The sequence below is a fragment of the Filicampus tigris genome, chromosome 6, assembly GCF_054856515.1.
Source record: "Filicampus tigris isolate MCC_2025a chromosome 6, RoL_Ftig_1.0, whole genome shotgun sequence".
NCBI classification, from domain to species: domain Eukaryota; kingdom Metazoa; phylum Chordata; class Actinopteri; order Syngnathiformes; family Syngnathidae; genus Filicampus; species Filicampus tigris.
In genome coordinates this window covers 14,936,730-14,953,098 of record NC_141222.1, presented here as the reverse complement: position 1 = coordinate 14,953,098, position 16,369 = coordinate 14,936,730, and positions in this window count along the sequence as shown.

Genomic DNA, 16,369 nt, shown 5'->3' with positions numbered 1-16,369 from the left:
ACTCACTTGACCATGAGATAAGTGCACTCTTATAACTTGAATTCTTCAAACTTCAACAACAGACAAATGTGCAAATAGTTTCAAAGACAAGATGCTAAGAGCAACACTAGCTGTCAAACGATGTCACCATCAGTTTGAGTGCTTCTGAGTTGGACTGAGGGTAGACCATTTTGTCAAGTATTGTCCTTGGGTGAGTGGGGCGGGGCTGTAAAAATACTAACATGTATAACTGTTCACAAATGTATCAAAGAAAGGTAAATTGTGCGATAAAACCCTGAAAAAAAAAAACATTTTCTGAAAGTGGCATGCTTATCAAAAGTAAGCATTGCTTCCTTCCTTGTTGTTTATGGATGGATGGATGGATGGATGGATGGATGGATGGATGGATGGATGGCAATTCAATGAACATGACTCAACATGTCCCAACATACTGTATATCCAGTATTACCTTGCAATTTTCCCTTGGAAAATATTTGACCTACTGTATTCCAGTGTGGTTTTCGTCAATGATGACAAAAGTATTTCGTTAATGCCCTTTTTTTTCATGATGATAACGAGATGATGAAGAGCTAAATGTGGCTCTTTGATGACTAAAATATGACATGATGTATATGAGTTTTCGTTGACGAGGCGAGAAGAAATTGTTAGCGTGTGGTCTCTCAGACGTTCAAAATGCATGACCAGAATCATTCCGAATTTAGAATGTCAGTGCTAAGTGTTGATTCCCTGTTAGCCGAGCGGAAGAAGCACAAATAAAAAAATGTGTGCGCTCGGCACGAAAACCCTCCTGCCGCCGAAGCTGCGAGTGCACGGCACTATACTAAAACCTTTTTGAGTTCCGTTGACTAAAACTAGACTAAAATCATCACGAATATGAATGACTAAAATGTGACTAAAACTAATAAGCATTTTTGCCCAAAACACTAAGACTAAATCTAAAATGCCTGCCGAAAACAACACTGCTGTATGCATCATATTTAGTATTTTATACATAATTTCTTTTAGGAGTAACTTTCAACTACATCAAATTCTAAGGGTAAAAAAACTCATGGTGTTTCGCTTCTGAGGGACCACCATGAAATTATTTTAAATGCACGTTGAATGGGGTGGTAAAAACAAGTTGAAACTGATCTATAAAAAATGTTTATTAAAGAAATTTGTTTTAAATGTTTGAAATCTGTGCTTGCGTGGGGGTGTTTGTATGTATTTTCCCAGAGTAATGTAGCACGACACCCTGCCTGTGTACCTTGAGGGGTCGTCATAATCACCTCCTGCTCGTTTGACTGGCCTTGAGGATGTTAAAATGAGTGCTCTCAGCAATGGATGTGTCAGGAAACTTGAAAGAAATGATGGTGAAACTCAGATAAGTCCTCAACAGGGACATGGACTGTCAGAAAGACAGATAACTGGTGTGAAGCAGGGACCTTTCATTAATGTACCACAATCCCTCTACCATCTGTTTAAACTGACATGGCTTTTCAAACACTTGCAAAGCTCAAGTAGGAATCACTTCAAGGCATTGCTTGTCATTGACACCCCTTGGACTCTGCAGGTGATTGAATGTCTGACATGTTTTGTGACATGTCTGACAATGTTTTAGAAACAACACTCTTTTAGGTGGGAATGGTATTCATGTAATCCTGTGCACTTTGTAATTGTGACAGAATAGCTTGGTAATTACGTAACATGCCAATGCGACAGCGTTTTGACATCGTACTTTGCATGTAAAAACAAGGATTTGATGAAAAACGGGTATGTTGAAGGGTAGTGTTGAACCAGGTACCTGAAACCAGAATCGTGCTGTGAATTTTAGGGGGCAAACATAACGTGATACCATAATTTCCAAATAATGGTGCTTGGGGAACAAAATACAGCTAGACAGGGCTGGCGCACAGCACGTCAGATGGCTTCCTCACTTGCTCCATTCGCCGAAGCGCTGCACTGTCCTGCCTGGTACATTCTCTGTTTCATACAGTGGTACATTTGGAATTATAAATAATGTTAAGTACTGGTGATGACCGCAAGGAAGCAATGCTTGGTTTAAATAACTGAAATAAATTGTATACCGTAATACAAATTCATCTCTCTCATGCACTGATTTGTATTTCCTGGCTGATGAGATGCAATGAGAGGAAATGCAACTTGACTTGCAAAACCTGACTGTAAAAGTGCTACAATAAACTGTATTGGTCACTCGAGAGAGAGGCTGATGCGTTTGTTTGTGTGAGAATATTGACATGTATTTACTTAAGTTACAACTTTATCCTCGTTTTCTTATGGTATTACCACCATTTAGACATGAACATGTCATTAAACATTTCTGTATTCCTGATCATAGAGATTTTATCAGTTTTATTAGGTTAAAAAAATTAGTGTGTGGTCAGAGCATAGAATATTTTTCTATATAACTGCAGAGTTTAAACAATGTTTTTTTTTTTGTTACTTATAAGCAGAGGAACAGTGAGTATAAGATGCTGTCTACCCCATGCACCGCAGTATAAATTGCAAGTCATAGGTGGAATATATCTCACAAAAGCATTGGTATTCCACCTCCACTACAATGTCCACACTATCTCTATGTTTTCCATTTATAAGCTTTGCCCTCAACAATTATTTTGTGTATGAATACAAAATAAACAAAAAACTCAGGCTGGTACAGCACTGTAATATACTCAGTTATTAGTATTCAAAACATGGGCAAAAGTCCCATTTTCAAAACAAAGCAACAACAGCGGACGGAAGCTCCACTGAAGGCAGACGAGCAAGCTCACTGGAGTGGGCCATGCTCAGGGAGAGCTAATTTTTCATAATCAGTGACAGTTGCACCGATGTCAGGGCAAAGCAATCACTGAGCGCCATGAGTACAACTAGCTTCAGAGGTGTCTGACTGAGTGCCAAGGGACCGAGGGCTAGACGGCTGCAGTGAGAAAGAGAAAGAACTCAAAGCATGTGACAGGCAGACAAGGAAAAAACAACATTAGGAAAGTTGAATGTAGGAGAAGAGAGTAATTACATTTGAACAGGAATCTCAACATGAAACGATATTATAAATAGATGTCTTGTAAAAGTGGCCTCTACTTGAATACATTGCCACTTTATTGTTCGTTGCGTGGTGGTCAATGATGACAAAGGGAATATGTACCTGGGGAATGTTGAAATGAACCTATTGTGATTACATGTCTTGCTTTAATATAAGTGCTTGTATTACTCTTAGTTTAGTGAGTCTTGGGTATATCTTTAAACATCCAAAGCAATGCATTATATTCATAGTACTGTCATCTTCTCATCAAAAATTCTAGACTAAACATAATCAAATGTTTCCTACAACACATCTCTGTTTCCTTTAAACACCTGCTCACAATATGTATCACGATAGTCACGTGATCAATATCAATAGAAAATGCCTTTGATAAAATGTTCAATAGAAAAATATTTGAAAGCATAGCGCAACCGTTGCATTGTTGTAGGCAGAGCCTCCAAACACGACGAAGAATCCACTAAATCAATGAAGAAGACGCATCCTAACCAACGAAGGAGAAGCAGCTAAAGGAACGACGCGTGCATGCTGCATACTCCCGCAGAACGAAAGAGCGGCGTAACTTCATTCAAATAGAAAGAAAAAGACATTGAATTCATATTTAACACAACTGAGGTCAGCATGTTGGTGTGGCTCTCGACTTACTGTATGGGACAATGTGATCAGCTGGTTTGGCGCGGTACCCTCCGAGAGCAATCCCGATTCTTTTTTGCGCCATGGACCAATTTCACGTAAAGACATATTTTTGGACGGACTGTCATAACTGCTGCGCAGCAAGACCGAGGCACCCACGGAGCCTGCCGCTTTGTCGGCGGCCCCCGCACTCAGCCACCATTGCCGCCCAGCGGATGCTGTCATTTCTGGGTTAGTTTCTTGTGCGATACATGCTTGCGGTTGAGCTCAACTGAACTGAGAACAGACTGAAGTGATTCCATTCAGTACATTCAATATTTTGAACAAGTCGTGCGCGAATGACAAAACACTTCTCGAGCCCCTTCCGCCTCTCTGCTTCCCCCCCCAAAAAAGAACATGCACAAAGCTTGGTACACAGATGAGGGGTGACACACTTGAATCTGGTGGGCTTTTAATATTTGCATGCACACCTGCGCACCATTTAAGTGCACCCCTGTTTATAATATATCACACACATATACACACAAAAGAAATAAAAGAAGAGCCGGCAAAATAAATGCAGTGAGCCCTATAATCAATCATCGAAACTTTCACTTGGAGCCAAGGATATGAACAGGGGGTGAAACTTTATTTTCTTTGCCCTTCTGTTATGAGTCAACTCTTTGAGTAAATGGAGCGGAGAGGAAGGTGTTCGGCTTCTTGCACAGCAGTCGGCGGAGGATGAGTTTGTGTTTCAGACGATGTTCCATACCACACTGTCATTATGCATCTCTGGATGCCTTCCTCAGAGGATGGGATTTGAAAATGAGAACATAAACTGCGACTTCATGTGAAAAGTATGCCTGCAGGTGGTGCAGACCTTCAACGCGCTCTCCAAATGAGTGTCTTATCAATATGGGCCCTCAAGGGCACCCGTCGATGATAGCAGTTATCTTGTCGTCTTGCATGTGATGTATTGCCTTTTAGGAGGTAAACACTGTCATTTTAATCTTTTTACCTTATATAATCTGGACATGTATCCATCAAGCAGTGAGGAGTAAAAGATAAAGGTGACAATCCATCACTTTTTACCTCACATATTGCTTTAACTTTAGCATTAAAGGTTCTGTTTATTTTTTGGCTGGGGTGGATCATGAGAGGTTGTCCATTTGTTTCCTAACTAGGCTGAAAACATCCAGTAGAATCTGTCAAGCGTCCATAGTCACTCCCCATGCATCTCCATTGTGTGATTGATATAGCGCCATTGAATTAGTAGCATCATAAGACTTCACTGATGTAAAGCAGTCTGACATTAGTAGCATATCCCAGTCTCTTGCTCCAGTATTTCTTTCTGTCTCCATTTTATAAATTATCTTTTTTTTTTTTAACCTAAATCATTCATTACAAATATGTAACAATTCCATCACAGCTTTGGCAGAAGAATACAGTTGCACCTTGACTTACAAATTCAATTTACTCCATGACCAAGCTCATCGTTTTTATAATGTTTTCCCTTTAAAATGAATCTAAATGCCAGTTATCTGTTCCAGCCACCCCAGAACATTTTTGCTACATGTTTTAATAAAGAAAATAGCACTGCGTTGTATAAAAAAACATAAACATTAATAAAAATTTTTTAAAAAATTAAATAGACAAACTGCTTTGGTGTAATTGCTGTACGTTGGTGTAATCCGAAAGTCACAACAACCGTGTTCGGTTGTAGGTATGTCTTTTAGGGGTGTGGCCTAGTAAATGAAATAAGGACCTGCAGTTGGGTTGCCCAACTTGGCCTGATTGCTTGCGTGCGACCATGTAGGTATGAGTTTAGGCCTACCGTGTTTTAGTTTTGTATCTGTATTTCTGTCTGTTTGTTGCTTATGGATGTTGGATTGGGAGTTTATATAGGCATCCAGTGTAACTGCTTATGTAACAATTAAGGCCGGTTGTTTTGGTATTTGTAACCACCAAAGCTCTGCTCCTGGAAACACAAATGGCAGTCATACAAATAAAGTATGTATTAATAAGTCCTTATCAAGTAGATTAACTCCTCATGCAACACCGTCTCAACATCTCGCATGGGTTATACTATGCAATCATATTTTGTAGACTCCCCACTGCTGCAAAAAATGCTGCTTTTTGTGGATCAAATCAGACACAATTAGTATCTCTGACATAAACACTCCCCTCTCTCACATCTCTTGCTGGCTTGCAGGTTCTCATTAGCACCATTTGTGTGATTTCCCCCTACCTACGTTTATTATCAACACTTTCCTATAGGGAACTCGCAAAGTTAAGTGAGCGCTCTATCTGATTAATTCCAGTGTCAAAATGTATAGCTGGTAAATGATTCTGGAACATATTCCTGTGTTTTATGTGTTGATGAGACACACATGGCCGGCAGTGGCAATGACCATTAACTATGAGCGAGAGGCAAGGTACAGTACACCATGGACTGGTTTTATATACTTACGCAGAAAACTTCATACATACATACGTATATATATTTATATAGATAGGTAGATAGATAGATAGGTAGGTAGGTAGGTAGGTAGGTAGGTAGGTAGGTAGGTAGGTAGGTAGGTAGGTAGGTAGGTAGATAGATAGATAGATAGATAGATAGATAGATAGATAGATAGATAGATAGAGAGAGAGAGAGAGAGAGAGAGAGAGAGAGAGAGAGAGAGAGAGAGATAGATAGATAGATAGATAGATAGATAGATAGATAGATAGATAGATAGATAGATAGATAGATAGATAGATAGATTCTCAATTGAATTTAATTACATTTTTATTTATTTATCTATTTATTTTTACAGCAAAGAGGCCTTAGCCATTTTTGGACTGGTTGGTATTATTCTTTGAATTGTGTACAGTAAGTCTTGTTTCAAAAGATGGGATACCTATATGTGATGCAATTTCCATTATTCTTGTCTAATTTATTATATTAGGCACTAATGGCCAAATATAAATCACTTATTTACAATATAAAGGGAACCATCTTGTTCTCAGTAAGAGCAAGCAAGAGAGGCTATTAGCTTCTGTGACACAAATTCTTTTTTTACGTTACAGGGCTCTAGATTAACCTTTTGTACCAGTTGCACTGGTGTGCCAAATGATTTTTTCTTAGTTGCATTAACATTTTGGACTGCATCACATTTGCAGAGCTGCCTACCAATGGAAATTCACTTCCTGAACAATTTATCATTTTTTTCCTATTTTTTTAAAGTTATGTCAATGTATGTAAATAAAGGCAGGACCTCAAACATACAACAGTGTGTAATATAGTCGTAAAGTCGTTGTCTGCAGCTCTGTGCATTATTTGACAGGTGCTTGACTTGGGCCGTGGTTACCCTCAAGTACAGTTGCACTGAAGCATAGGGATTGTGAGCATGTAGCCTGGTTCCCTGATTCATAAAATGCAACATTCCCACTTAACCAAATAGCCCAAGTCGGTAGCCCCACTTTTATTTAAGTTACAACAATATACAGCAATACCTATTTTGTCAAGATCGATTCAGTAGTTCCTGAGATGTAAGAGTTCATAGGAGGCGGCCACATCCCTTTTTGACAAAATATTAAATGTCGTCGGGCCGTAGCTCCCAAACACCTGCTCTGATTAACCTAAAATTTGAGAATTTGTGTTTTGCCATCACTGTTAATACGCACACCAAGTTTCATTAAAATCCCAATCTGCTTGGTTAAAATTTTGAGATTTTTTGGGGGGTGATTTGACATGGAATGGCCCATATATACATACAAACAAGTATATTTATAACCCTATAGCTGGCCAAAAGTCTTAAGGCTGAAGCAGAAATTTTATAAATGCCCTAACCCAGACCACAATCTTAATTTCAAAGAAAAATAATTAGTTTCTGTTTAGCTTTTGCAGCAAAAAAAAGCACCCGATCTGCCCAAAAAACAGAGTATCCAATGACCACTGATCTTAATGTGGAGGACAATGCCTTCAACTAGTTTTTCCCTTTTGCACATATGTAGATATTTTGGGGGGTATGATTTTAGTGTATTGTGTTATTATTATGAGCAAACATTTGGGCAGTTAATATGCAAATTATATCAGTAACCGCATTCATTCTTGAAACAAACCACACTATCGGAGAACTCACCGCAGGGTTTGTTTAAACTGAACTGATGTAATCAAGTGTGATTGTGGTGAATGGTGAGTAAGCACCAGAGTACTGAATAATAGAGAATAATCTAAAAGGGAAAAGGTACCATATAAATAAACAATTGAAAGACAACAATAGGAGTAGGATACACAGATGTTGAAAAGTGCATTTTTTGAGTCAATATTTGTAACTTGTGAAAAGGTGCCTGTGGAGAGATGGAATGAGAGTGATAACACTCAAAGTCTCAAAGGGTGAATTGAGCTGAGGGTGTGTCTCTGTTGCTAAACACTACCTATAATAGAGGCCAAAGATTTGATGGCAAACTTTATACCCCTGCACCCACACACCCACACACACGCACACGCACACACACACTGCATTCCATCAGCACTTTATCTGGCCTTTTATTTGCTTTTATCGAGCATGGCGGAGGCAGCCCGCTCAGCGTTAACAATGTCGGGCTAAAGTCATTTCACACAACACTACTTGGTCATGTAAGCTGACAACTTTTATATTCCCTTATGTCCTTGGCTTGCTCTGCCGTATGGCTTCTCGGTAGCGGGGAGTGCTGAAACTAGTTGGTTTGCAGCGTCAAGACTGAAGAGTGGCGTAAATTGGGCTAATTTCAAGCCTGGAGGAACCATTACAAGGAGGCAAGCATAACTCTTAGTGGCAGACAAAACTGAAAGCAGGAGTGTGCATTGCTCATGGATCTAATACATGGCGCACTGCATTTAACTGTTCAATGCAGGTCACTGATGTGCATCAAAGCACTTCACATGCAATTTATTTTCGTTTGACGACGAGTGTTTTTACGCTGTTGGTGGGGGTTTCTGGTTGGGCTGCAAGGGGTTAATTCAGCCTAGTGTGTTAATTAACCTCATGCCCTGTTTCTATCCACACTGGCAAACCTTGGCTGACCTTACAACAATTTATGCTTGCAATAAAAATGACAAGGTTATGGAAATACAGGCTGACGTAAGATGTGACAGAAAGGTTGCTGGGCCAACTGTTAAAAGGCTGACAGAGGCCATTAGCCCCGATGCCACACGAACAGCTCAATATCAGCAAAACAAAGGCGCTGGTGTTAGACTTAAGTAGATTAAGGACACATGTACAAATACATATTTTAGGGTGGCCGAGGGAATACAGTAGGACAATATACTGTACATGCTGGGATGAAAACAGAAACAACTGAGAAATCAACAAATCTTTGTGTGGATGCTCAGGACAAGAGGATCAATATTTGAGGCCATTTGAATTGGTGGTCATCAGCCTGCAATGGGCTGGAAGCTTGACTGATAATACTGACAAACCCGACAAATTTTGGAGGGATTGTTCCGTGTGCTTGACAATTTCCAGTCCTCAACACTGTGATTTAGTTGGTTATTGTCTAATTCGACAGGTGGTCCTTTGCTCAATTAACCATGCACATGCCACACAAAATCCTTCTTTGGCTGCATTTAAATTAGGGCTGGGATGATACACTTTTGTCCCAATCAGATACGGATCCCGATATTTGGGTTGCAATCTGATACATATTGCGATACTTAAATATTATAAAACTATATATTAAAAAAGAAACTGAGGTATGTGTAACCAAAGTTTTAATTTGAGTGCCATTTGACATTTATTCAAGTGTCACGATGAAAAATTGCATAAACTGTTCCAGCAACTGTTCCTGATACACAGGAGTGCAATAAATAAAACTCACAAAATTCACAAAGCTCAACTTTAAGGACCTCAAATGTTCCAAAAGTATAGAATGTGCAAAACATAACATAAGGTATCGAAAGTATCGACAGTTCAACGTGTCGATACTCGGCATAAAAAGTATTACGATACATCGCGATATGATATTTTTCCCCAGCCCTTATTTAAATCCTTACTTTTATATTTTACAATCTAAATGCTAACTACATAGTCTTTCCATTCCTGTTAAGACACAGGTTAAATTAATACAATGACCTCTTTCTTTCAAACTAGAAGATTTAAAACAATTTCTGTCAAACACGTTTTACATTACGTATACTTAATTAGAACGGATGTGGACCCGCTACCATTAGTGGCTCATTTCCTATAATATAATTACCTTTAGAGTACCATGTTTTAAATCAAGGGCAAGGGAAATAATTAAATTCAACTTTGAATGGCTTCTGGCGGAGCTGATACAGCTGAGTGATGATATCTGCATTGCTAAATCAATTAAAAAGTGGAATATGGGCCTATTCAGCAGCACAAAATTATCTTGTCATTCCAGGTAATTAGCATGCCATAAGAATTCACACCAACAATGACGCTGCCCATCAAACCGCAGGACAGTTGACGACATAATAACCTGGTAATGTCACGAAGAAGACTCCCGCATTTCGCCACTTGGCTTGTTTACAATGAGGCAAGTAATGCTAAATCGTGGCAGCATTTCATCCCAGAGTGAGTTTAAATTGTATCGTCATTTAAAGCTCACTGTAAAACACAGTATGCAGTGTGCAGCATGGGGCAAGCGCAGTCTTCCAAATTCCCAAACATGCTAAAGGAGGCTTGCACTGCACCGGCACAAAAGTCAAGGTGGGGCAATTGTTATGAGTTTTTAGAGCTCTTTCTATGCATCCATCCATTCATTCATCCATTCATCCAAACTTGGTTTGTTTTATAAACAAGTCATGTACAGTAACTCTCATCTCCAGCGGGAACAACAAAACATTATTGGTAAAATGCACCGAACGGTAATCAACATTCTTATTTTCTGGGATGTCATCATCATCAAATTCTATTTAAGTAGGACTTTTCTTCACACATAAAAATGCAACTCAAAGTGATGTACAATAAAAACATCAAAATATCAAACAAAAAAGAAGACCCACTCCCTCCTTGCGTCCCTCGCAATATAATCAAAGACAGATATCCACAAGCACACCTGCACTCACACGCGCGCACACACACACAAACGCACACACGTACGGTATAACCTGATAATTAAAAAAAAACACACTAATGTACTAACATGTTTTTTTGTCCTGCTGTGTAAATAGCTTCTGGTAATATTATCAGATTTGTATTTTGTATTTGTATTTTATAGCATAGTAGGAAGTATGAAGCGGCTTGTCTTTAAAGGGACGATGGGGCCGGTATGGCCATGTTTTCACTAACAAGTTCATGTCATGTCATGTCATGTCATCTTCCAAACCGCTTATCCTATATAGGGTCGCGGGGAGTTGCTGGAGCCTATCCCAGCCGTCAATGGGCGAAGGCAGACTACACCCCGAACTGGTCGCCAGCCAGTCGCAGGGCACACATAGACACTGTCACTGAGCGGGAATCGATCCCACGCTGCCCGCACACAACTCAGGCGTGTGTACCACTACACTATCAGCGGACTCTAACAAGTTCATTTTATATATTTTTTGATCAGGAAAATGAAAACAGTTGTCATTTTCTATTTTATCAATACATTTGGGAGAAATTGTGAAATAAGTGACTCCATGAATAACGCCCCTTGTTAATGAGGAGAATGGCCACGCCCCCTAGCGTTCTATCCCTGTTCGGCCGGAGTCACGGGTGTAATCGATTACAAACCCTCCATTGGAAATCATTGTATTTTCATTGCTCATAACATCCAAAAACGGCGATCAATTGGCACCATAATGTATGTGGACATCTCTACTAATGCCCACTTCAACACATCAAAAGGATTAACCTCTCCGTGGCTGATTTATATGAGAATGAGGAAATGTGGAAGTGAGCAGAGCTACATAGCCTGGGACCAGCGCACACTGCTTCTTTGCTTAAAAAAAAACCAAAACACTGCTTCTCCGTTGATCACGGTTAGGACGAGTGAGACATTTAACACCAGTCAGGATATTTACAGAGACTGAAGTGGAAATTAGTAGACGTGCACATTTATTTGGATGAGGAATGGCCCGTTTTTCTCAGCCGACAACACGCCATCTAATTTGGAATGTAAACACCCGAAAAGGTACGTTCCAATGCGGCCACATTCGGTTGTGGAGTCAGCCTCGCTGGAACTTTTTGTTTGCTGAACATTGACGCTTGTACGATGAGGGCTTTAACTCACTGTCTGGCGGTTGCAAGCGGTGTTGGACAACGCACGTGGCTGCTTGGGAGGAAACCCCGCGACTTAAAGATCCACGCAGGCTGGACGCAGAGTAAGGAGCTAATGTTGTTGTGCTAACACCTTTTGTTTTAACGACCCGAAGCTAGTTGTTGCTATTAGCCGTCCCATTATCCTACCTTTAGCCAGGGAGGCAAGAGGGGGGCGTAAAGCTCCAATCTGCCTGCTGCAAGCCGCCGTCTCCCTCCTGAGAGTTGACACGAGTTTAGCGTCGCTAAATGTCCTAAATATAACCAGTCGGGGTTCGTGTGCGCATTCATGCTCGTGTAAGCTTCAGTTTATGTAAGTGGAGGAGCAATCGCCACGGTATTTTTGATTTTGTGGAGGTGATCATGATAAGATCACATTTTATGTCAATAAATCCAAACTATTGAGCAGAACACTTTTATACTTTCACAGGTTGAAGTGGACAAGAGTAGAAATGTGCATTTGCATTTTGGTGGCGATCGGTCGCCATTTTTGACAACAGAACTGCCAAAGCGAGCAATATTACCTTGCTTGCCTCCCTCCCATGACCTAGAGCGCTGAGACCGAAAACATAACATAATCCACGCCCCAATAGGGGGCGGGGCAATATGTTGTAAATCTAATCACAAAAAAAGCCCTTAAATCACTACAGACTCTTTTGAGGTGGGCATTTTAGTACTAATGTCGTTTTTACATGCAAACCTATTATATAAGTGCCAATGTTAAGGTCACCCAAGTGCCCTCTTTAAGTCATCAGGGGTAGATGTAATGTCACCGCATATCTATGGCACAATCATAAAAGTGATGGGATATTAACTATACCAAAACACTATAGTACTTGCTGTGTTTAAGCACATTCATGGCTTACAGAGCTTGACGGCTAATAGATAAGCTTTGTCTTGCGCATCTGCTAATTACTCCCAAAGGATACCATTCGAAACTGTCTAATTAAACCAGATCGAGGAGGTTATCAAAATATAAAAAGTTAATTAATTTGAATGCCTGTACTACCCTGTCTGTTGTGATGTACAGTGTTTTCTGAGGTATATTAACCACTGCGATCTATTTCTTGCAAGTAAACGATAAGACAATGTTGGCATTGACTGTTTAAAACTCCATTCAGATTTCCTTTTTGAATAATTTATACAGAATACTGAAACTGGTAGTAGCATTTTTGTTGTTGTTTTAAATTGTGGGTGGACCACTCAGTCTGAGACACTAGACAGAGGTTTCGTTTTTTTAATTCTTTTTTAATAGGGACGGACTCCAAAACATAGACAAATTGTATCAAAATCTGATGGTGGCTTCTTAGTACTTTACAGCAAACATTAGTTTTCCACACGCAGACTCATTTGACTTGAAACATCCATCCATCCATCCATCCATCCATTATCCAATACGCTTACCCCCACAAGGGTCGCGGTTGTGCTGGATCCTATTCCAGCTGTCTTGCCCACCACTCATTTAAAAGTCAGCTAGGATGGTCCTCTAGCTCAGTGGTTCCCAACAACCTGTCCGCGGCCCGGTAAGGGGCCACACATTTCCCCCGACCCCCACCATTGTTGAACGTTTGTTTGTTTGTTTGTGTGTACATTGTAGCAAAGCATGTATGTCCGCTATTAATGTTTAATGTTCGCTTAATGTTGTGTAAGCGACGAATGTCCGTCAGCGACAGTTTGCTTTTTCGTTCACTCGCATTGAATTATCTCCATCCTTAGATGGAATCAAATGTAGATGTCTCATAAGTAGACTCTGCCTTTCTTTTCTGTTGTTAAAAAAATAGACCAATTCAAAAGCAACACAGAAAGACACCTCAATTTCACCCACTTCTTTACATCCTGCTCTGAAACACTCAAACTTTCTTTGTTTTATACATTTGCATTCAAAAGGATGCATTCACCCAGTGGGACATAACTTTTTCATGAATAATTCATTTGCTAGGATTACTTTGGGAATTTCTAACTTGGACCAGCCCTCCAGCTCTTTAGACTAATTGTAAAATCAAAATGCTTTAAGCCAATTTCATTAACTTTATATAAAATGTGACATGGACAAGAACATATATTATATTCAATATTGTACTAAACTGGTAGGTGTTTACTTTCAATCTACGTTGTGAATGCTGCAGTAAACATAAGAAATTAGAGCGGTTGTTTGCTTTTCAACCACCCATTAACTTAATTGCTCCATTAGCTAATTAGATATTTAGATTTCACCACTTAAAACCACATGCTATCATTCTATAAGAAATGATGCTGTACATGGGTAAATCAACACTATGTTCAGAACATTTTAATGACACAATTTATCATGATATACGGTGACATAGACATAGAGGCAATGTCTCAAAAGAAAATCAATTTTAAGTGACAGAGGGAGGTGAGAGGGAACTTCCTTGGCATGTTTTAATTGCCACCTCCGCCTCTTCTGTCTCGGCTATGCGGTCACCACAAAGGCTTATCAGGCAAAAGAGAGGAAGAGTGGGGAGGGGGAAATCAGATCTGTTCACTGCATCAACCTCACTTATCCTCCTTAGCCTCTGACTCTCCACTCCCGTATGGCTCCAGTACACATGACAAGCCCACACTACTGTTGTTATGACCTCTCTCCCTCTTTCACACAGTACTTGTTACTACTTGTATACAGTTTCTCCTAATTGCCATCCTCAGTCATCGGGGGAAACTATAGACCTGCGACCAAAGGCGATCACTGGTTTCAGCGTTACGCAACTAAATCCCTAATCCTAATCCCTAATAATGCACATAGAGTTTCTCTTTTCTGTGTGCAGTTGAGCTGTCAAGGAGGGACGGAAAACTAATAAAGCAACTGTAAGTCTGGCAAATGAGCTGACGGACTGGAACCCTTCAGGTTGTCATTCACATATGACACACCAGAAGGCCAACCCTGAAAGTAAAAAACGGTGCAATTGAGCAAGTTTCAAGAGGTTTGGATCAGTCCAAATAAGAGTTCTACAATATCAATCTTGAAACCATTGTTAGCACCACTTTGTTCAGGTTTTGGCTATGGTCATATGTCCCAGTAAACTATGGAATACCACGGAAAGAGGATTAAAACCCCTTTATTGTTTACAGGAACTGTCAGAACTCTTTGATTATTGAACTGGCGAATCACGTTGTCGCGTTGGTGGTGCGTGCCTACAAACCCACTAATGGAAAACCCATCTTGATCAGGGTTTAACTGATATTAAAGTCAACCGTGTTGAATAGAACTGAACTGTACCGCTTAGTGGAAATGTGGCTTTTAGTTTACTCAATGGCAATGGTAGGTAGGTGGCTAGCATAAATAAATGCCCAAGAAAAGAAAAAAATCACTTCAATCTGTAAATAAAATGCAGTTAAAAAGCAAGCGAAGAAAAGGTCTTTCATTTGTTTTTATAAATAGTCACTCACCGTAACTGAGTTGCAACAACTCGGTACACAACATCACAGCCACAGATTCCCATTTTGTGACCATAATAGATCACTTGTCAACCTTAGTCATCTTACCCAGCGAAGGGGAAAGTTCACATATATTTTCCAGAACACATACCTAAGCAGGCGGCTGTAAAATTGCATTCTAATGCCTCTATATGCTATCTAAAATAGGTACAGATACCAGGCTTTTGTTTACTGCAGGAGAGGAGCTTCATTGACATTCAGAAAGAGACATTTAAAGATTTTGCAGGTGTCTTTGTTAATACATCATTGTCTATTAATGGAGCTGCTCTTGGAAGTTGCTTGAGGCTAAAAGGCAGTCAGAACAGTGACTTATTTTAGACATCTAGAAATATTCTATTACCCAACCAGCATTGCAAGAGTCATCTTGATCCAAGTCTTACATTTCTTCAAACGCCAATGGAAAGAATATGTAGACATATTTGTGCAGTGTACTCTGGACACCAGTCTGTCATTTAAGTTGGAAAATATGCTTTAATTTTCATCAGTTACAGGGCTGAGTTCATCAATTCAGAATGAGAAGGAAAAAACTCAAATCTAAAAGACAATTACAGCTTCAATCACAAGGCAATCAAGAAATCTGTTCATCATTTCAACATATTACATTCGATGTTATGGACAGAAAATAAACAGCCCCAGAAAAGCAATCAAAAAGTAATGCTTCAGGGAAATATTCCACTCATACTACACAGACATATGATTTGAAAAACTAATTAAATAACTTGAAAACTGATAGATGTCACAGAAAAAAAACAATTGAAAACATGTCCTTTATAAGAATAGTAAGAACAATTAAAAGTATGCCGACACATACGGTAGCTGCAATGTATTCCATGTTCATGTGTGTTTGTGGTTAGTCCAGGACACTTGAGCCGACCATGATATTTCCTTAAACTAAATGTCATGAAGGCATTCAAGTATGAAATGTCAGACTAATTCAGGGCACACGCACAAAATATGAGCTCGCAAAGGACTTTCTCAAACTATGCAGGGTAATTCATCAAAGCACAAAGGTGGTCCTACGCAGTGGGAATAGATT